Below are 23,273 nucleotides of genomic sequence, written 5' to 3' on the forward strand. Positions count from 1 at the left end.
CCAATTTCAGGTATATAAGTTCATTTAATGGATATATTTTTATGTGTAACCTATTTGGACACAAGGCCATTGATTGCAAATCTAGCACAAGGAGTTGGAGATCCAAAATGAGAAGCCATAGATAAGATCCACTGGCTTCCTATCTTATTCATATAGAGTTTTATGTGTGTCGTAATTTTGGGCAAATGGCCAAGGATTGTAAGATGCCTAGATTCTTGAGGCCTTCTATTCAAAAGAAGTAGACACAAGAGAATGTACAGCCATGGAATACGTGGAAAAAGAAGGATGAGCAACCAGGAATTTGTGGCATTTCACTTTGTTCACATGATGAGGATGATATGTGGTATATTGATAGTGTATGTTCACACCATACATCAAGAGATAGGATAAAATTTCACTTTCTCGATAGAACCAAGAGTGGATGTGCTTTGTTTGAAGGTAATGAATCAGCAAGAGTACTAGGAAGCAGTAAAGTCAATCTTGGTGAGAAAAGTACTAATGTAGATGATGTTTGCTTCACTGAAGGTCTAAAGCATGATATTTTGAGTGTGAGCCAAATGGTTGATGGAGGAAATGAAGTGATTTCAATTCCAAGGTTGCGTCATCCAGAAAAAAGGATTTGGGAGAGTTATTGCCAAGAGAGTCAAGACACTAGATAATGTGTATATGTTGAAGGGAAGAGTAAGTAGAAAGAAGTGACCAAGACAGTGATATTACTCATTAGATTTAGAATAGAAGGGATCAGTTCCTACTATAGTATATTCTTGCACATTATATCTACTTGAATGTGGAGATATATATAAGGCTAGCATGGTCTCAGGGGGAGCATTGGTAACTAGAGGAGTACCAGCAATAATGATTTTTGATCTAGTTCGGCCATGCATCTTCATATCAGTAGGATCAATTTACTCATGCAGTATATTATGCTCAGAGGGAGCTATGTATTCAAGGCTTTCTCTTTATGTTTTATATTTATTTTCACTCAATTCTTTTTGCAGTTGATGTATTTACTATTTATGAGTGGAAATATATGTATATCAACCTTGTTGTAGAATTTGTTGATCATATTTCATCTAGCCTAGCATGAAGATATGTGGAAATGAGATGTATACGTGACATGAGACATGGACTAGCCATGTGGGTTGTTATATACAACTTATTACAACCATATTCTTCTCATTGATTCATCATTTTATGTTACTATAGGGTCCAGTCATTAGTGGTTTGAGTCATTATGTTGATAGACATATTTTGGAGGAGTCTAAAGAGTTCTTCTTGTAGTCATATGTATGGGCTAATGATATTGTAACAATCATGATATGTCATGTATTTGAGACATTGGTCCATAGGAGATGATTATATAATTCATGTATTTATTGATATATCCATCTAAAATGCTCATGAAGCCATGTACTTGTATTGTATGTATCATTGGGCATATAGTCATGAGTCATGAGGTCTTATGCGAATCATGTATGAGGTATTATGTCATTGTGACATCCATGTATTTGTCAATGTATATGCCATTCAATCATGGTCATGTGGAGTCTATGTCCATATGGTGCTTCTATTTGTGGAAAGAAAGCATTGTTTGCAACTGAAGTGGTTCATTGCAAGATGGAGCTAATTTTGGAAATGCCATATCTTCAAGGGGGGAATTACATGTTCCTATTTATTTCAGCCATCCATTTTTGGCATTATGATCCACTTGGAGGTGTTCATGGTGTGCCTTATGCTATTCTTTGACTGTTGGGGTCTTGACCTCATTATATGAGCAGAGAGGATGTGATTGACCATTGATGATAGCCTTTGGTGTTCTTGCTATGTGGTTTCTATGGAAAGTTTTGGTTGATTCTCATCTGCATATTATTGTTGGTTGATTCTCATGTGCATATTATTGTTCATATGATGTTTCATATTGATGCTTGTCTGGTTGTTGGCACATAATTGTTGTTTTTGTTAGAGGTTGTTTGGTTTGACATGTTACTCTGAGTGATGATTAGTCTATTTGTTGCTTGTTGTTGATGTGAGAAGCATGTATGTTGGTTGATGTGTATCATTTTTCAGCCATATAGATATTAGTTTCTCCATTATTTGTGCTTTCGTTCTTGTTGCCTTATCAGATGGAGTTGACCTTTTGTCATTGACGTCAAAGGGGGAGTGGTAGAGGATGATGGTATGGAGATTGTGTGTTGTTTCCATCAATGCCAAAGGAGAAGACTGCTAGCATTATGGTGTTCATGGTTCCAGCTAGATAATGTTGGCATTTGTCTCATGATGACAGCTAGCTTGTGTTAGCATTGATGTCAACCCTATTGGTTGTGTTGGCATTGAGATGGCTATTTGGAAATCATGTCAACCTTATAATTCCAACCTTGATGTAGGATGATGGAAGTGATGTGGTTGATGGTTCCTCATGTGGTAGTGGTGTTTATGTTCATGTCCTTATGATGTCAACCTTGTGATGCATTGATGATTGAATGATGGAAATATGGTATTCGTGTGGTTGATGGTTCTTCATGTTCTAGTGGTGTTTATGTTCATGTTATGACCTAGTGCAAGGTTGGTTCAATGTTATAGAGAGTCAGAGGGTTGCAGAAGAGATAATATGCTTCATACCTAGTAATGAGTAGAGATACTTTAGTGTATGAGTGTAGATAATTGCAAGGTGAGAAGAAAGATGTGTTGAAGTAGAATATTGTAGCAGAGCTTCTGTTTTTAGATCAAATTTGTGGTTGTTAGAGTAGAGATTATCTGGAGAGTTTTATATGATGTTGGAGTATATTTTGTTGGTGATTTGACATTATATTGTGGCCATTATTTTTTGGTGTGGAGAGCATATGTTTGCAATGTCTTATTTTATTTGTTGTTGAGATTATGATTGCGGAGATGAAATGGAGTTGATCATAACGTCTTGGATCCAGTCTGAAAATATATGAAATGAATTCCTCATAGAAGTAGAGGAGCATTGGCTTCATGAGAGTGGAGCAGTGATTTCTAAGTTTCAATGAAAGGAATTGTTTCTCCATCCAATCAATGTTAGATAGTCCAATCAAAGTTGGGCTAGGATCGTTGATTGTGGTGGCTTTCAGTGGATGGTTGTCCATAGATCCATGTGAGAACATTGTCTTTCGATTTGATCAATAGAATTGAGTCTCCTTCATGATGGGTGTTGGCCAATAGTATATGAGATCAATTCTCCTAGATAATGGGATTCAACCATCTATGTAAAGGAAAATTTGCTTGATATAATAGAATATTTAGAGTAGTGCAGCAAAAAAGAGGGTGGTTTTTCTCCCATAAGGGTTTCCACCAAAAATCTTGTGTCTTACTGTGTGATGTTTTCGTGGTTGTGCTTTCACTGTTTGCATTTAGTTCTTGCTACTTATATGTTTATATGTTAATCAAATATTTTCTTATAAATCATGTTAAGCTGCTAATAATTGTGATTCGGTAAAAGAAATAAAAGGTAATATTAGTAATAAGACACACTAATGTTTCACCATCACCCACACCCCCCCCCCCCCTAACCCTTCTCAGTAGTGCTCAAGGTTTGCAACAATTCCTTTGTTGATAACTCAAAATGAATTTTCCCTTAGTTTATATGAACTATAATTCTTTTCTTTTTCTGTTATTTCAAAAATTGTCATCATATGTTCTTGATAGCTTATAGGATTGCATGCTTTGATGTAATGTTAGAATAAAAGTTTTATATAATTATACCTGCTAATGGGTTATTTTCTATTATATCTAAAACTATAGAGGTTTGTTATAGCTCCTCATTTTCTCACTAACTTTATTATACCCGTTTTTTCCTGAGGTTCCTTGTAGAGAATTCTATTGTTCTCTGATGTATATGGCTATCTTTGCCACATATTTGGTATTCATTTATTTTATTTTTATATTATTGTCTAAAGTAGGCTTTCATACAGAAAAGGGATGCTACCATCATTCTCTATACAAACTATATCAATTTTTTTATTTAGACATATCAATCTCTAGTGTAATTCTTTTTCTTCATGTTTACACATACATTGAACTCTCAATGCATTCCGAAATAAATGTTTTTCACATTTTAATCTAGAAAGTATTTACACAGTAAACGAAAATATATATTTATTTCTCAGATTTCATTTTGATATTATATATTATTCCATGTTTACACAAAGTACCTGAACATTTTAAAAAAATCTTGTGTAATGCAATTCTATTTCCTTTTTCATTCACTTGTGTACTCAAAGAACTTATAAATAATGACAACACTACTCCTACACATATCTTCAATAATAAAGCACTTAGCATATACCAACTAAAAGAAAAAAAGTACAAAATAATAAGTATACCGACTTGTCAATTTATTCCGGAAAATAATGTTGGAGTTGCAATGCTCCTCTCGACCTTGACTCTTTGATCTGGATTCTCTCAGCTATCGGAATTAACCAAGATATTTTACTTTTGTGATGTTAGAAGAATTGCATGTGAAAGAGTATGAAAAACTACATGTGCATACTTTAAAGAACATGAAACATAAATAAAACCATCAAATCAAAGAACACACACAAGTCAGTAATGAAGTTCACCTAGTGTCGGTTATGTCTTCGGGCCTAGTGTCAAGAGTGGGGAGGTTGCTTCATTAAATGTTTCAAGATGATGATGAATACATGACCTGTTATTTGTCAATACAAGGAAGAACTCCCTTAACTAGAGTGACATGTCTCTCCATGAGATGTTCTCCTATAAGAACTCTCACTCATAAAATCTCTCCATCAGCATGAAAAAATATCAAACTCTCACATGAAGTGGCATACAAGGATCCTCCAACAAAGTGGCAAACGAGGATCTAAAATGAAAATCATCATCTCAGTAAAAATCAAAAGAAGACATGGAATCAATGCATCTTATACATCCACTTCCAGGGTATGGCCACTAAATTCACACCTCTATTGAAGAAATAGACTACATGATTGAATTCCTAGCGAAAAATCGTGAAATTTGATTGTAAACATGACCCCTTTATGAATCAATCAAATTTGGGCTCCCTGGGAATCTCAAAGATTCCTCAAAGATTCTCTTCTATGGGTTGACTGAAATTCAACTGCTCAAATGAAGAAACTAATCTCACCAATGCGTTCCTTGTGAAAAACTGAGAAAAATGAGTATAAAGTCGGCATAACACCTTCAAAAATTCCCCCCAGGGAAACTTAAAGATCCCTCATAGAGAATATTCTTTGAAATATTCCGTAACATATTCTCTAACAATATTTCCAGAATCTTCTTTATATTCATGACTTCATTGGCCTATTTGCACCTTCAAATCTCATGTATTTTCCATGGTTCCTTTTGAACCATTTGAATGACATTTTATAATAAAGTGTGAGGGTAAATAAGACAAAGTGTGGTTTGCACAATGGTTGTTATAGTCCTATTAAGTTACTTGTTGTTGGGGTGGTTTTGGGTTCAAAACCCATGGACTCCCAATTTTTCTTTAATGTGGTTTTAAAGCCCAATTTTGGTTTTAATGTAGTTTTCAAACCATATAATATATGGAAATTGTATGCCCATATTGTAACGACTCCCAAAACCATGAGAATAAGACAAAAATGTAGGTTGCACCATGCCAAGGCCACTTGGGCCGAATTTTAGTTTCCATGTGACACCATGTGATTGGGCCATGTGGTAGGTTCTCATTGGTCCACATCATCTGCCACCTACTTTATGTATTGACTTTACTGCCACATGTCAACTGTACATTCTTCCAAGTGGAAAAATGTTGATTTTGAATTTGAATTTTTCCCAATTTGACTAAAAGTTTGACAAACTATAACTTTCACATACAAACTTGGATTGAGGTGTTGTTTGCATCATTGTAAATCTTGTGATGATCTCTTCGATATTTTCCTATTTTTGCTGCGATCCAATAACTTTTATTTTTGAGTTTTTCCTGAGCCCTCTTTGACTTCTAGATGTTTCTGGATCCACCTAAATCATTCCTCCCCATTGAGGAGATTTTACTCTTCCAAAAGAATGAACATTATCTGCAATCTACTATACTTCCACATTTGCACAACAAGTTCCATAACAGGCCACACTTCCCTCTCCTTCACCTTTTTCCTTCAGAGCCATGTGATGAACCGACACCTATATCCTATGCAAACTTGTAGTACATCTTGCAAAATACATGTTCAATTACATGATCCATCATGTCCCAAGCAATCCCCATACATGCCAAGAGTTTATAACACACTTGTTGGTCAAGTTTACATTAGAATCATAATATAAACCAATACCCCAACTATCAACAAAGGGACAAAAACATCATCATGTTACTTCCATAAGTGATGGAAAACACATCATCACTTTTACAATCATTTCGCAACATATGATTTACAATAAGATGGCCATGACAAGTTACTATATCTAATAAAACTCTCTGTTACTCAAAAAATTGAATGGGTCCTCTTTCTGTAGTTGTTTCTCTTGTTGAACAACTTTACCAACTAGTTCCTACATGGGTGCTTTGTCCTTATTGAGACGTTTATATGGATGGAGCTCCCAACATGTGGCTCTCTGATCTCCACTTCTATTGCAATGACTACAAAAAATCTTCTTCCTCCAGACTTGCTTAACCTTCTTCCTTCCCTGATGTGGAGAGGGTCTTTCATGTCTCATCCTCTTTCTTTATTCCATCCTCTTCCAACACTTCGAAACAACATGGCTATACCAGCCAAAATACCTACATGGTTTTTTATGCCACAAATTTTGTTCATACTTAACCATGCTTATAATAAAAAATAGCATTAGCATAATGAGACTCCTAATACCTCTCATGGTTGTCCCTAGTGAAATGTTGGTGATGAGAGCTTTCCTTATCTGTTCCTCTGTAGTGTGCATTGTCATGGGAGGATTGTGATGTGTTCCCATCAACCTCTTTCCTTGATGGTTTCAGCAATGTTTTGGAAGCTTCTTCTACCTTTGAACACTCTCCTTTAGTGTATCTCAATATTGCAAATCAAGGTCTTTATACAACCTCCAATGGTTGAGTCATTTTGTGGCCATTAACACCAAGTCCTCCTCCTTTATACCCCATATTGGTAAGGAGTCTCATGTTTGTTCCTGAAATGGGTACCTCCATGATTCCAACAGAAACAGCATCATGTGAAAATGAAACTGAAGAACTACCAACATTGTTTACCTCAGTTGTTGATTCTAAAGCAGGTGATGATGGTTTCGTTAAGCCTGCATTGCACTTCAACTTTTCCAAGGCATCTTCCATGGCTCGTAATTGAAACTACAATCTTTGCTTCTCCTCTTCAACTTCTTGTAGAAGTCTATTCAATTCAACATTCTTTGCTCGAAGGCTTTGATTGATCTCTCCATTTGAATAATGAGAAGGAGATGAAGAAGAAGTATATTCACTCAAAGATGGAGATGGAGCATCATCCTCTACTCTCTCTTTTTCTTGCTCCTCTTTTTCAATTCTCTCCTCATAACTTGCATACATTGTATATACCATGCTTACCATCCTATAGAAGGCCTCATAGAGATCTCTGTGATCCTCCATTTTCTTTTCTTATTGCAAATTCAATCTCTGGTTATCATTCACACTCACAATTCGCATAAGCAAGAAGACCGTTATGATACCAAACTTGATCCGGATTCTCTTAGCTATTGGAATTAACCAAGATATTTTATTTATGTGATGTTAGAAGAATTGCATGTGAAAAAGTATAAAAAACAACATGTGCATACTTTAAAGAATAGGAAACATAAAGACAACCATCGAATCAAAGAACACACACAAGTTGATAACAGAGTTCACCTAGTGTGGTTTACGGCTCCGGGTCCAGTGTTAAGACTAGGAAGGTCGCTTCATTAAATTTTGCAAGATGATAATGAATACATGATGTGTTTGTTGTCAATACAAGGAATAACTCCCTTAACGAGAGTGGCATGTCTCTCAATGAGACGTTCTCCTATAGGAAGTCTCACTCATAAAATCTCTCCATTAGCATGACAAAATATAAAACTCTCACATGAAGTGGTATACAAGGACCCTTCAACAAAGTGGCAAGCAAGGATCTCAAATGAAAATCATAATCTCAGCAAAAATCAAAATAAGACATGGAATCAGTGCATCTTATACCTCCACTTCCAGGGGATGGCCAATAAATTGACACCTCTACTGAAAAAATGAACTACACGGTTGAATTCCTTGTGAAAAATCATGAAATCTGATTGTAAACTTGACCCTTGTCTCACTTGATCAAATTTGAGCTCCCCAGGGATCTCAAAGATTCTCTTATGTGGGCTGACTAAAATTACGCTACTCATATGAAGAAATTAATCTCACCATTTCGTTCCTTGCGAAAAACCGAGAAAAATTAGTATAAAGTTGGCTTACTTTTGACACCTTCAAAAATTTCCCTTGGAAATCTAAAAGATTCCTCATAGAGAATATTCTTTGAAATATTCCCTAACATATGCTCTGACAATATTCCTATAATATTATTTATATTAATGACTTCATTGACCTACTTGCACCCTCACCTCTCATGTATTCTCCATGGTTCCCTTTGAACCATTTGAATGACATTTTATAATAAAGTGTGAAGGTAAATAAGGCAAAGTGTATGATTGGCACAATGGTTGGCATAATGCTATTAAGTTATTTATTGTTAGGGTGGTTTTGGGTTCAAAACCCATGGACTGCCAATTTTTCTTTAATATGGTTTTAAAGCCCAATTTTTGTTTTAATATAGTTTTCAAACCATATAATATATGGAAATCCTATTTCCTTATTGTAACGACTCCCAAAACCATGAAAATAAGACAAAAATTTAGGTTGCACCATGCGAAGGCCACTTGGGCCTAATTTGAGGTTCCATGTGGCACCATGTGATTGGGCCATGTGGCAGGCTCTCATTGGTCCACATCATCTGCCACCTACTTGTCATGTGTCGACTTGTGGTGCTGCCATGCCACCTGCTTGTGGGTCCACCTAGTTTGTTGATTGCGCTGCCACATTAGCTCTATGGCTCCCACTATGCCTACTAACTTTTTTTCCATGTGTCATCTATATGTTCTGCCCAAGTGGTAGAATGTTGACTTTGACTTTGACTTTTTCCCAATTTGATTGAAACTTTGACTAAGCATAACTTTCGCATACGAACTCTGATTGAGGTGTCACTTGTGTCATTGGAAATATTGTGAAGAACTCTTCGATATGATCCTAGTTTTTCTGCAATCCAATAACTTTTTTTTTGAGCTTTTCCTAAGCACTCTTTGATTTCTGAATATTTCTGGAGCCACCTAGATCACTCTTCCTCCTGCATGAGTACCTATGAGCGTTAATGGATTGCAATCTAGCATAAACTATATTCCCTAGCCTTTCATTCTACTATACATCCTCACTCCAACTCCACATTGTTTGAGTATAATTTCTATATGGGAAAAAAAGTCCCTTTTTAAGGATTCAGTTGGCAATTAGTAACTACCTCTTCCCTTATCAGGTAGGTGGCAAACAATTACTTTGCTCATTAATGGCCTCCACTCTCCTCAGCTCTTAAGACAATGTTCTATCCTTTTGGAATAATTATTGATTAATAAAATTTTCATAATTTAACAATTCAATCATCAAATTAGATGCCTAGGTCTTACATCATCAAAGGGTAAATAAATACAACCACTAGCTTGTCCATAACTTCTCTTTAGCCATTTGCATCCTAAATATTATTTTCCATATTTTTATTAATATCTTAATAAAAAATATTTACATAAAGTAATTAATAGTAACAAAATATTGATAAAACAATTTCATTTAAGTATCAAAGTCACAACATCAACACACTTGACATATACAATATTCACAAATAAGACTAAGTCGAGGGACATCACAAATGTCCAATCATTCTTAGTGTTCATAGCATAAGGTGACGAGGTTCAACCATGAGGAGGAGACCCTAGTGATTTAGAAAAGTGCATGATGTATTATGATGTAGTTAATATCAACAAGGAAAGATGGTGTTATCTTTGTAATTTATTTGATTTTATTCTTGAACAATTTAATCAAACTAGTTTTTCTATTTTTAGGTACTTTGGGGAAATCCAAAAAGGTGGACACAAAGATGGTCTTATGTGTGAACTCGCATGAGATGAATGGATGGGAATGTTTTTTCTAGGGACAATTTCAATTTATTGGTTTGTAGAAGTAGAAGCTAAGCTAGTCAAATCTTTTTTTAGTATTTATTTGGCCTAGATTTGTGTTTGATGGTGCCTATGGCTATTGTCGTAGCCCATGGTTGGATGCTACCGTTTCCCAACTCACATTGTTGAGTCTCCTTAACTTCCCAATTGTTTTTTCTTTTCTTTTCATGTTTTTATCAATTATAGACATGCAATATATAGATTATTCCTCCCCTATGAGAGTGCAGATGAGTAATAAATAATATTGTAGTTTTTAGTTTCTTAGTGTCAATGATATCGTTAAATTGCTTCATAAGAGACTTCAAAATCAATATAACACATTTCCAATATGAAAATTACAATGGACATATAATGGATTAATCTTAAAGAATTTTAGCCTTCATTCAAATTGAAGATATTTAATTAAATCAAATATTTTATTTTCTGTCGAAGGATATGTACAATGTATTGAATGACATTGATGACATATATCAACCATATTTAATGTGATCATGTTAATTAAATTTGAACATTATTTATATTTAAATTATCATAAAATCTTAACCTTATCGATGAATTTGAGAATATATATTTAAACTTGAGCCCTATTTGATTTCTGAACGTTACCGGAGCCACCTAGATCACTATTCCTCTTGGATTGAGCGTTAATGGATTGCAAGCTAACATAAACTCTATTCCTTAGCCTTCCTTTCTACTATACATCCTCACTCTAGCTCCACATTGTTTGAGTCTAACTGCTATATAGGGAAAATATCCCTTTTAAGGATTCAGTTGGTAGTTATTAAATACCTCCTCCTTTATCAGTTAGGTGGCAAATAATTACTTTGATCATTAATGAGATCCACTCCCCTCAACTCCTAAGACAATGTCCTATCCTTCTGGGATAATTATTGATTAATAAAATTTTCATAACTTAATAATTCAATCATCAGATTAAATGCCTAGGTCTTACATCATCCAAGGGTAAATAAATCCAATCACTAACTTGTCCATAACTTATTTTTAGCCATTTGAAACCTCAATATTATTTTCCATATTTTTATTAATAACTTAATAAAACATATTTACATAAAGTAACTAACAATAACAAATATTGACAAAACAATTTCGTTTAAGTATTAAAGTCACAACATCAACACACTTGACATATACAATATTCACAAATAAGACTAAGTCGAGGGATATAGTCCAATCATTCTTAGTGTTCATAGCATAAGGTGATGAGTTTCAACCATGAGGAGGAAACCCTAGTCTGATTTAGAAAAGTGTATGATGTATTATGATGTAGTTAATATCAACAAGGAAAGATGGTGTTATCTTTGTAATTTATTTGATTTTATTCTTGAACAATTTAATCAAACTAGTTTTCTATTTTTAGGTACTTTGGGGAAATCCAAAAAGGTGGACACGCAAATGGTCTTATGTGCAAGCTCACATGAGATGAATGGATGGGGATGTTTTTTTGGGTATAATTTCAATTTAATGTTTTGTGGAAGTAGAAGTTAAGCTAGTCAAATCTTTGTTTAGTATTTATTTGGACTAGATTTGTGTTTGAGGGTGCTCGTGGGTATTGCAGTAGCCATCATTGGATGCTACCTTTGCCCAACTCACTTTCTTAAGTCTCCTTAACTTCCCAATTCTTTTTTTTTCTTTTCATGTTTTTATTAATTATAGACATGCAATATTTTCCCCATATGAGAGTATGGATGAGTAATAAATAATATTGTAGTTTTTAGTTTCTCAGTGTCTATGATATCATTAAATTGCTTCATTAGAGACTTCAAAATCAATACATAACACATTTCAAATATGAAAATTATGATGGACATATAATGGATTAATCTTAAAGAATTTTAGACTTCCTCAAATTAAAGATATTTAATTAAATTAAAGATTATGTTTTTTGTGGAAGGATATGTACAATGTGTTTCAAGTACAATATAACATTGATGACATATATCAACCATCTTTAATATGATTGTGTTAATTAAATTCAAACATTATTATTAAATTTGAATTTCTTTATTTATATTAAATTTATCATAAAATTTGAACCTTGTCAATAAATTTGAGAATATATAGATATATATAGATAGAGATATAGATATTAGATCATCAATATATGTACATCATTACTATAGTCCTCATGTTGTGGCACACCACATGGAAAACCATAGTAATGGTGGAAACAAAGTGTATCTTGTCCAAAATATCAAAAAGAAAACATCATAATAGTAAGGTTTATACAAACAAGATTGACTAAACATTTGTTTGAGCTTGTTTATTTGTAGAAACTGATAAAAATCTAGTTTAAGTAGTTCAATCACCATTAAAAAAAAACAATGTTCTTATCTATATAAACTATTAAAAACATAAAAATAATGACAACCGTAAGTGAAACCATTTGTATATTTTCTTGTAGATTCACAAATTCATGTAATTTACTAAACAAGAGACAAGAATCTACTTCTACTCTTTACAGCAGAAGCACATAAAGGTCGAGCAAAACAATAATCGACAAGAGGAAGAACATCAATGGCACATAACATAATAAATATCCGGGGAAAGCCACAACTCAAAAACCCACTATCTGTATTACATTAATCCAAAAAATCAAAATCAAATTACAATGCTTGTTCTCTCTAGAACAATCCCAACACTCAACAAATTCAATCTCCGAGCTCACTAGCAAGTTCAAGTCAAATCCACGCCTCTTCTATGCTCTCCAAGCTCTCTATTTCCTTGCGCCCTTGGTCAAAGAATTTGAATAAATACGATATGCTCTGCTCAACCTTGAGCTTAACCTGCACAAGTATTTCCTATCCTCCGCCTGATGACTTCCTTTGGCCAATACTTAGCCAAATTTTCAAGTCTCCCAGTTTCTAATTCTTTTGCACAATTCATGAGAGAATTAGCCCATATGTAAAGGGAAATTCCTTAGTTCATGAATGCATCCACTATCAATGCAACTCATAAAAATCTAAAACAAATAGTACATCGTCCTTGCACTAGTCTCAACTGGGTCTTTCTCAGAATTGACATGCATGAGTTTCTAATGAAAGAATATTCAGTTAACTGGAGTAGCACTAGTTGAGTGCACTAATGCATCAAGTCACTATTAACTCACTATTAGTTCCTCAAATAGTTTGGAACTAATTTAACTGGACTTAACTCAATAAACTGAGTGAACTAATTACCACTCATACTTAACTCATCCTAGACCCCTATAATATAGGGAAAACATATACATGACTTCAGAAATACTTCCAACTCGAAATTTCTAAGTTAACAAAGTCAAGTCACTCTAGTTAACTATTACAAGTTGCTATGAGAATAAAATTCGATTTGAATTCACAGTTTAATTCAAGGACAAATTAAACTGGAATTTTTGGATTCTATTTTTATCATTTCTTATTGCTATTTTCAACACCATCAAAAGAAGGTGGGCAAAGCAATCAATATTAGATTTATAGGGTTGTCTGAGGGTGTTAACCCTTTCCCACGTGAGAGGAAGGCTTCAATGCAAGCTACGTTGTCCATTTCCGAGTGTTCGCTCTAGATTTCATGCAACTATATAAAATTTTCAGCTTTGGGATCATTCCTCTCAAGGAGGACTTTGCCAAGAGGTGATTTTATCTATTCGTTGAGGTCTATTTTATGTAAGTATTGATTTTGGCGACTTTTGGTGTGTCCTATATCAGGAGTGCATTCCATGATAGTAGCAAAACTCTTGATATCTGGATGATATTCTCTGTCATTAATGATCACTTATTTTCCCTCCATGATTTCCTCTGGCACTTCAAGAGGGTTTTGAATGTGGTATAGATAAACTAAACATTAGGTTCTTGCTCAAGCTCTTGATCAACCATGTGTCGCTATATCACCAACTCGTCAAAGGGAGCATGCTCTCTCTCTCTAGACATCATGGTAGAGGAAATGGGATAGGGAACCTTAGAGTGTGAACACCATGAAGTGACAAGCAAGGAAATGAACCTCCAAAAGGGTGACAGCCAAAGGCAAAATAACCAATAACCTAATAAATTTGAAATTTTTTCATAAATATACTAATAGATGTTAAAGTGATACAATTTTGATGAGATTATAATTTCTTATTGTTTAAAATATACTTTTGAATATATAAATCTCTATTAAATTTTAAAAATCTGAAAAAATAATTCTTTGAAATAAACTAAAACATCTATTAATTACACTACCTTTATAATAATTTTAAAATTCAACAATTTACCATGTTTATTTTTTAAATCTTTAAAATTATAAAAAAATAATAATAATAAAGTATAATTACATTGTAATCTTTATTAATAATTTTTTTTCCTCTCTCATAATAGCTCACTATAAATATTCGCAATAACTCATTATACACATTAATGAAAAAAATAATTACTTATAACTAACATAGAGTTATTATAAATATCAGCAACAACTCATTTTTTTTCTCTTTCATAATAACTCATTATAAATATGGGCAACAACTCATTATGCACATTAATGAAAAAAACAATTACGTATAACTAACATAGAGTTATTATAAATATCAGCAACAACTCATTAAAGGAAAAAAATTACTATTTTACAAATTTTTAAAATAATTTTTACTATTTTACAAATTGATGAGAAAGGTTAATCAATATTTTTTTAATTTATTATTTTATAAATTAAGCAATTTTTTTTCAATGTGGATTATAAATATTTGATAAAAATGTTGAGAATTAAGCTATAGTTTAATTAAACTGTTTTTTCTTCGAAATTCAGGAAAATTCTGGTCATATTTTGATAAAATCTGGCCAAATTTTTTTTAAATCTTAATTATAGTTATCAATCTTCAATATTTTAAGTACCTTCAAAAATTTTGATGGTAACTAATACATTCCCACTATCAAAACCATATTCAATCACTACTACGCCATGGTTTTTTTTTTTTAAATTACCAAATATATTGAAAAAAAATTGTCCAGATTCCCACCGCTTTTAACACAATTCCTCGACAGCTCTATAGACGATTCCGAAAATTAATGCATATCATAAAAATCAAGGTTATCCAATGCAATACAAAATATGCAAGCTAAGGAATGATGTCCAATGCATTAAGCAAAAAAACATACAGATTAAATAAATAATATTATTTTACGATAAATAAAATTATTGCGCTTGTACCATACATTTTCTTAAAACCTACGAATTTATCTTTTATAAAATTGAATATACTTTGCTCTTTATATGGGAGCCCTAAATCTAGGCGGTGCACCTCTCCGCAATGGATCGCATATAAATTAATTATGATTGTATCTGATCCAGTGCAGACGACATGCAACCTGTCCCTTTTATTCCGACGACACGTCTGATGGTACATAATATTTAATAATAATAACATACCAGAGGTTTTCAAAACTTCTTTAATATTTCTGATCGCGGTTGCAGGGTCACTACTAGGCCGTTCTTCAGACACAGGGTAATTCCCAACTTTGGCTCAACCATCACATCCTTTGCCATTTTCAGACGATATCTGTAAATCAGAGATGCCGCCACCCATTTCATGAGCAAAAGAGCAAAATCCTTGCCAAGGCAAACTCTGGGGCCTGCATTGAACACTGGGTATTTACAGCTCCCTTCCGGCACAAACACGCCTTCTTTCAGCCATCTCTCCGGCTTAAACTCCGTGCAGTCTGCTCCCCATATGCTCTCCGTCCTCCCCATGGAATATATCGGGAATATGAGATTTGTTCCCCTTTTCAACCGTGCCCCGTCCGGCAACACCTCATCCTCTATCACTTCCTTATAGTTTATAGGGAGCGGGGGATAGAGCCTTAACGTTTCGGAGAGCGCAGCGTGCAAGTACTGCATCTGGTTCGCCTCCTCCACCGTAAAGCCGCCGGGATTCGATCCTGGTCGGGTGACCAAGATCCGGCGTAATTCTGACAAAATGTTTTGTTCAACGGCTGGATGTTGAATAAGCAGCCAAAAAAACCAGGAGAGCGCAATGGCAGTTGTGTCACGGCCGGCTAGAACGAAGTTGATGCACATGTCTCGGATCACTTTATCACACAACAAACGACCATCACCACCACGCAGCATCATGAGATTAGACAACATGTCACATTGTTCCACATTTATGTGATTGTCGAGCAATTCTTTCCGTCTAGTCCTTATCATCTCGGCAGCGAATTCATCAATAATTTGCAGAGAGGCCTTGAGCTTTCCTTCGCTGCCAATGCCCAAAAACCTCATTGTTTTCCATATACTATAAGGAATGATGAACCGCCTGATGGTTGCATCCATGGCCTCTTCAAAAGCTTTCGCTATCTCAACGTCTCGCCCAGGAGGACTGAGAGAACCCAAATCCACTCCAAGACCAATAGCACACATGTTGTCCAAAGCAAAACGAATTAGAATCTCTTGAAGATCCACAGCAGCGCCGGTCCGGCCTGCGTCTTCGAGCTGTACCAGCAGTTTGCAGTGAATGGATTTATCGATAGTGTCAATCATGTAATTTTTATAGGCCGGCGAGTGCAAGAACGAACTCATTGTCTTCCTCCTCCAAGCCCACTGTTGGCCATCTATGTTGAGGATCCCGTCGCCCAGTAGATCGTCGAAAATACATTTATAATAACTTCCCTTGGGGAAGCTCCTAAACTTGGTCTTAACAATGTACTCTATACTTTTGGGATCTGTAGTAACGAAGGAAAGCATGTTTGCCAGCCAAGGAGGTATGAATTCCAACGATCCCCCACACTCTCTGAGCATCTGGGTAGCCCAGTCATATATGTCGCTTGTATGAAGAAACACAGAGGGAAGCATACCCAGCACTGGCCAGATTGGAGGACCCTTCATCTTCCTCTGCAGCACCCTATGGTGCCATAATAGTGCTGCAAATAAGCTTATCACGGAAATTGCCAGTGCTTGTGGAATCAGCTGCAGAGAGCTATCCATCCTTGAGAGCAGCGTATAGGGTTGCCCCCGCTGTGTATAAGAAAGCGAGAAAACCGCTGTATTAATTGAGGTAGATAGTTATAGTTGTCACTGTTGCTTTGCTTTTAATTGAGGTAGATAGTTACATGTCAACGAGCAGGGCAACCAATTAAATGTGACTGGTAACAGTGGGCCATCAATAAATTTCAGTTGTTGGATTCATGAATGCTTCGGAGTGTCAAAATTTTTGGTTTATTAATCGGGCGATTCCTATTTCCGCCACAATTCTTTAATTAATGCCCTCGACATGCGGGGCATTAACCAGCTGTTTTTTTCACCTCCAGTTTTTTCAGCTCGCGTTATATTTCCCTAATGCCCCCGCATTTTTGGTTTATTAATCGGGCGATTCCTATTTCCGCCACAATTCTTTAATTAATGCCCCCGACATGCGGGGCATTAACGAGCTGTTTTTTTCACCTCCAGTTTTTTCAGCTCGCGTTATATTTCCCTAATGCCCCCGCATGTCAGGGGGCATTAATTAAAGAATTGTGGCGGAAATAAGAATCACCTATTAATCGTGGGTTTCTGTCCTACTTTCTGATAATCTGGCGAAAGATTTCGAACTTGTGACCTTTCCTTAATTAGAGGCTTTCAAATTCATTGTCTACTTGAACTTGTTAGCTCAAAATTATGGAAATATTTATGGTTACTGTTATAGAAGATTTGAACTTGGTGACATTTGGCTAGAAAGCATAAAAAGCATATGTTCTTAATTTACAGGTATATCTCTTATACTTGAGGACAAGGGGGCAATTTTTATTATTATAAAGTTTACGGAAATTATTATATTAAAATGCATTGGATAAAATATTATTTTTTTGAAATGGGAAATCTCAATTTTTTTTTACTAGTTCAAAGATTAGATTATATTTTTTATGGTTTAATTTTGAATGATCAAATATAAAATAAATATTATAATTATATATATATATATATATATATAAATTTTTTTTTACAAAGTTGTAAAAAGAAAAAGGAGGAGCAACATAAACAGTGAAGGAGGGGACCATTAGCAGCAAGCCAAAAGAAGAAGAGGCTTAACAAGGCAAAACAATAACTAACCTAGGCAACCTCATCCGAATGACAACAAAGGAAAAGGGCTAGCTTACCAAAAAAAATTGGCCCACTAAACAAAGAAGGGACTAGCAAAATAAATGGGAAGAAAGCGAGAAGTAACAATTATGAGGTGTTGAATATGGTGAATGAAGACGGGGAAATCCCGCAAAATAATCCTCCATGCCCACAATGAATCAACCCCAAATCACAATGGATCCAATTGTGGAGTCGACTAATGAGAACATGCCACATTGGAGGATGACCCAGTGCCGAAATATTCTTCCTCATATGTGAAGAGTCACTCTCTCCTAGAAATATTAAATTGGGGCTTGCATTTCTGATGAGAAATAGGAAGAAGAGAAGGAAAAATAGTAGAATCCACTTCATAAAAAGGCTGGAAGGAAGACTAATCGAGAGATCCAAATCGTGAAAGAAGAAAAATACAAAGAAATGGGAACCTAATCAATTTTGGACCCAAAACTCAAAGGGTATTGGAACACCAAGGAATAAGGAAATTCAACCCCTTCACAAGGGGCTACTCACACCAGTAGTAAATAATGAAGGTTATCTCCTGGACTTGCAGGGGATTAGGGTCGAAAAAAATAATGGAAGAAGTAAAATCCTTAATAAATAAGGAAAAACCCTTAGTCCTCCCACTTCAGGAGCCTAAAATGGGGGATAAAGAGATCCTTGAAAAATAACATAAAATATGGTATGGTGGCAAGATCCTATTATTGAGCTCTCGTGGGACCTTTGGTGGAGTTTACACATTGTGGGCTCAATATTCGCTCAAACTATTGGACTATCAACCATGCACTCATTGGTTTGCAGCAAAGTTCCTATATATCCCTTGAAATCGGGTATGTTCTATTGTTAATCTATATATTCTGGTATATTTTTGAGAAAAATCAAATTGTTGGGCTTCTTTATTAGATCTTAGAGACTCTCCTTTTGCTTCATAATGTATCTTTGGAGGGGATTTTAACACTACTCAACATCAATGGGATAAGAAGGTGGATCTTTAGTAAAAGATCAATTTCAAGAAGTTATTGAAGACTTCATGCAAAGCCTAAACTTGTTGGATGTTAAACCAACCTCCAAAAAGTATACTTGGAATAATAAGAGATATGGCTCAGGAAATATAGCCACTAGACTAGACCACTTTCGAATTGTTGATTCATTTTTGAAAAAAATATATTGGTATCCTCACACATTCTTCCTTTGAACAATTCTAACCACTTCCCCAGTGAACTAGAAATCTCAAAAGATGATGATTATGGCCCTATTTCGTTTCACTATAATCCACTTTGGCATAAAAAATAAGGTTTTGGCACCCTAGTAAAATAATTTTAGAGAGTGTGGGTCCCAAAAAGTTTGATTTCAATATGTGAGAAGAAGGTAAATCGCCCCAAGGAAGCCTTGAAGCAGCGGGCCTGCGAGCAGAGGATGGATAGGAAATATGTTATACAAGCACATCACATAAGAATGGAGTCTCTTCAGTCCAAAATAGAGGAAGTTCATGTTACTTATGAGATTCTAACTAAGGAAAAGAAAGGATTTGGAGCCTTTCATAAGGCTCTGAGATAAGAGGAAGAGGAATGGAGATTAGAATCCAGGAGTCTGTGACTCCAAGTAGGAGATATGAATTAATATTTTTTTCATAATCAAGCAAGATATAGGATATGGAAAAACAACAATAGGGAATTAGTGATCAATGATAGCAAAATTTTAGTGCTTTAGCGAATCAAAGAGTAGGCAGTCCACCACTATGCTAAGTTGTACAATGTCGCCGATCTTAATAGCCTTAAGGAAGAATAATGCGTGCAAGAAAATCCCTAAAATGATTTCTCATGAAGACAATTTAATGTTCGTGAAGGAAATTTTAGAGGAAGAAATCCAAAAGTTGGTATTCTCATATAAACTGGATAAAGCACATGGATTAGACAAGGTTTGTGCTCACTTTTATCATCAGTTCTCGGAAGTAATACAATATGATTTTTGTAAAATGATTGACTACGCATTTAAACACAATTGCATGGGTGGAGGAACGAATACTTCTTTCCTAGCATTGGTCCCAAAGGAAGACCATCCATGTTCTTTTGCTAGGTTTTGACCAATCTCATTGTGTAATGTCTCTTATAAATTCATTTCAAATATTTTGGCCTCAAGATTAAAAAAATTTCTCCTAAAATTAATATATGAGAACCAACATGGATTCATGCATAAAAGACAAATATTTGATAATGGTATCCTAGTCCAAGAAGAAATTCACTCTAGACAAGAAAGAGGAGACCAAAATAGGGTTAGACATGAATATTTATTCAAGGTTATGTCAAAATTTAGCTTTGATGAAAGGTTTATACATTGGATTTCCTTCTACATTAAATTTCCTTGGATATCGCCATTAGTAAATGGAAGGTTAGTAGGATTCTTTCATGCTTCTCATGCCCTCCATGAAGGCTTCCCTTTGTCCCCATTTTTATATATCATAATGGATAAGTCTTTTAGCATATGGTTGGAATTTGAAAGAAGTTGTGAGCATCTATCTAGTCTTCGGTTTGTTCATGGAATAAATAATATGAATCACTTTCAATTTGTTGATGATACCGTCCTTTTAGGAACGAATTCTAAAATAATTTGACATAGATTTAAATTGGTCCTTGATAGTTTTTTGGACGCCTCTAAAGGTCTAACAAACTCAAGAAAATCACATATTTATTTCTAGAATGTCTCCACTCATAAGCAAAGACAAATATGAAGTATTATGGGATTCCACCCTTTGGAATCTTAGAAAGAATATAAATATTTAGGGATTCCTATTTGTTTGAAACCACTTTCTTGTAAGCACAGGACAATGTCATCGTTAAATTTAAAATGAATTTTTTTGCCTAGGGAGCCCGCTAGCTAGACTTAGCTAGACACACTATGTTATGAAAGAAATACTTCTTGATGGCTAGGGAAATCAAGAAGTTTCTTTAGGAAGGGGGGTGCTCTAACACAAAAAAAAATCATTTGATAAAATGGGCAATAGTTAAGTATCTAAAAACCCACAGGGGCCTTGGCATTAGAGACCATATGCTCATTAAGAAAGCAATAGGAGAAAAGTTAGTATGGAGGTTTATCACTCAGGAAGAAGATTGGTGCAAGGAAATCCTTAAGGAAAAATATCTTCAAATAGAATGACTTTGATGCTTAGAGTCAATTCAAGCCCCTAAAGGAGGCTCCACAGTTTGGAAACTAATCACTTTGAAAACCTCTCTGATTAGCTCAAATGTCTTTTGGAAACTTGGAAATGGAAGAGATATTAATTTATAGAGGGAAAAGATAATGGATAAACAACCCTTGGAACACAATTATGAGTTGCTAGCTCTAAGGGAATTATTTTGTGCTTAAGTAAAATCAACACTAGTAGACATTTTAGATTGTGAAAATGAAGGAAATTAGATAGGCTAGAACCTCAGAGGAGTTCCAATGAACTTGTACCATTTGTCTTACAAACTTCGAGACGATCTAGTTGGTTGTGCTTGGTGGTGGCTAGAGGAGGCATATCGGATTAGATGGAAGCATTATTTGTACTCGGTGAGGAAGGTTACACATCCTTGATCTTCCCTCAACGAGTTCCCCCCAAATTGAGTACACAAACAAAGATAAGGAAAGCCAATGCCAATCCAAATGTTAATTCCTTTTGCTCGCTCCTTGCGCATAATTTTTTTTTGAATGTTAAGAATTTGAGAAAAGGGGGCATGCAAGGTCCTTTGAGGTGTCCACTTTGCAAGCAACAAGAGTAATCTATCCAACATATTTTTCTAGAGTGTTCGTATACAAAAGTGGCTTGGTTGGAAGTGTCTACTCCATTTTCAAATCATTTAAAATGGCCAACTTCTGTTTCAGAGTATTCTAAATTATGGTCAAAAAAATATTCTAGGAGTATCTCTCAAAAATCTATTTTAAAAATCACTGGGAAGCACTTCCAAAATTCATTTGTTGGAAGGTATGGATAGCTAGAAATAATGCAGCCTTCAATAATTTAGAATTTTTTCCACACTCCACAACCATTAAAGCTATTGTTTTGTGCTCCAAGTTTGGGGTTTTAAAGTTTCTTAATGACTCCTCTTAGTAGGGATTAGACACACTTGAAAGGTAATGGTGTTCAAAATTTGCTAATTTGGATAAACTGCCACCAGCTATGGAATGAAATAACATAAGTTCTTAAGCATTTTGGAATCTAATATTGACAGAGGTGGAATTGTGATCTTGGAAGTGAAAGTAAGAAGGATTGTTCCTCAATTTTGGCGGGGTTTTGAAAAGGAATCCAATGGTGGCAAGAGGGAGAGGGGTGCTTTATGGACCCAAGGAGGTTAAAATTGCAGAGTATTCATGAGGCTGAGGATGCATGAAAAAAAACCAAGCTAAAGCTTATGCCCTATACCAAGGGATTGAATTGGCCAAATAAAATTAGGTAGCTACTCTTGTTGTTTTGGAAGACTCCCTCCAAGTTATTATTCAACATTTGGTGAAGGGATACTCAACAATGGGCAAAACATTAGAAATTCTTATGAAAAGAATTAGGAAAACAATGAAAGGGTTCTCTTCAATAGCATATTTCCATGTTCTTCGTGATCTCAACAAAGATGCGAGCTTATGTGTTAATGAAGGGAGCAAATTAAGATTGGGAGATTTAAAAATCAATGGCCAAAACAGGCCCTCTCGTATTCCTTACAGCTAGATGGATTGACATTTGTAGTTTTTTTCTATGTTGTTCACGAATCCTGGAGATCAGTAATCGCTACATCCACGAAATATTTGTACTAGGAAGATCAACCACAAGGGACCACTTCCTATTGGCTCAACCATGGAGTCTGACCCCAATAGTGTTGAGAGAATTAAACCCATGACTTCTCAATAACAAAGGTGCTTTAACAACGAGGACTTGACCAATTGAGCTAACACTTGGGGTTGATTGACATTGCACAGTTATGAATGATTGCATTATCAACCAGTGATAATATGAAATGTAATTTTTATTT

General features: G+C 35.0%; 1 pseudogene; it reads right to left on the reverse strand.

Annotated features, from left to right (window-relative positions):
- Nucleotides 1–15,323: 15,323 nt before the first annotated feature.
- Nucleotides 15,324–17,176, reverse strand: LOC149157937 (cytochrome P450 86B1 pseudogene; annotated as a pseudogene).
- Between the last annotated feature and the right edge of the window lie 6,097 nt (nt 17,177–23,273).

The sequence above is a fragment of the Pinus tabuliformis genome, chromosome 5_2 (assembly GCF_031772625.1).
Source record: "Pinus tabuliformis cultivar Carrire ecotype Pingquan chromosome 5_2, CPIR1, whole genome shotgun sequence".
Classification (NCBI taxonomy): domain Eukaryota; kingdom Viridiplantae; phylum Streptophyta; class Pinopsida; order Pinales; family Pinaceae; genus Pinus; species Pinus tabuliformis.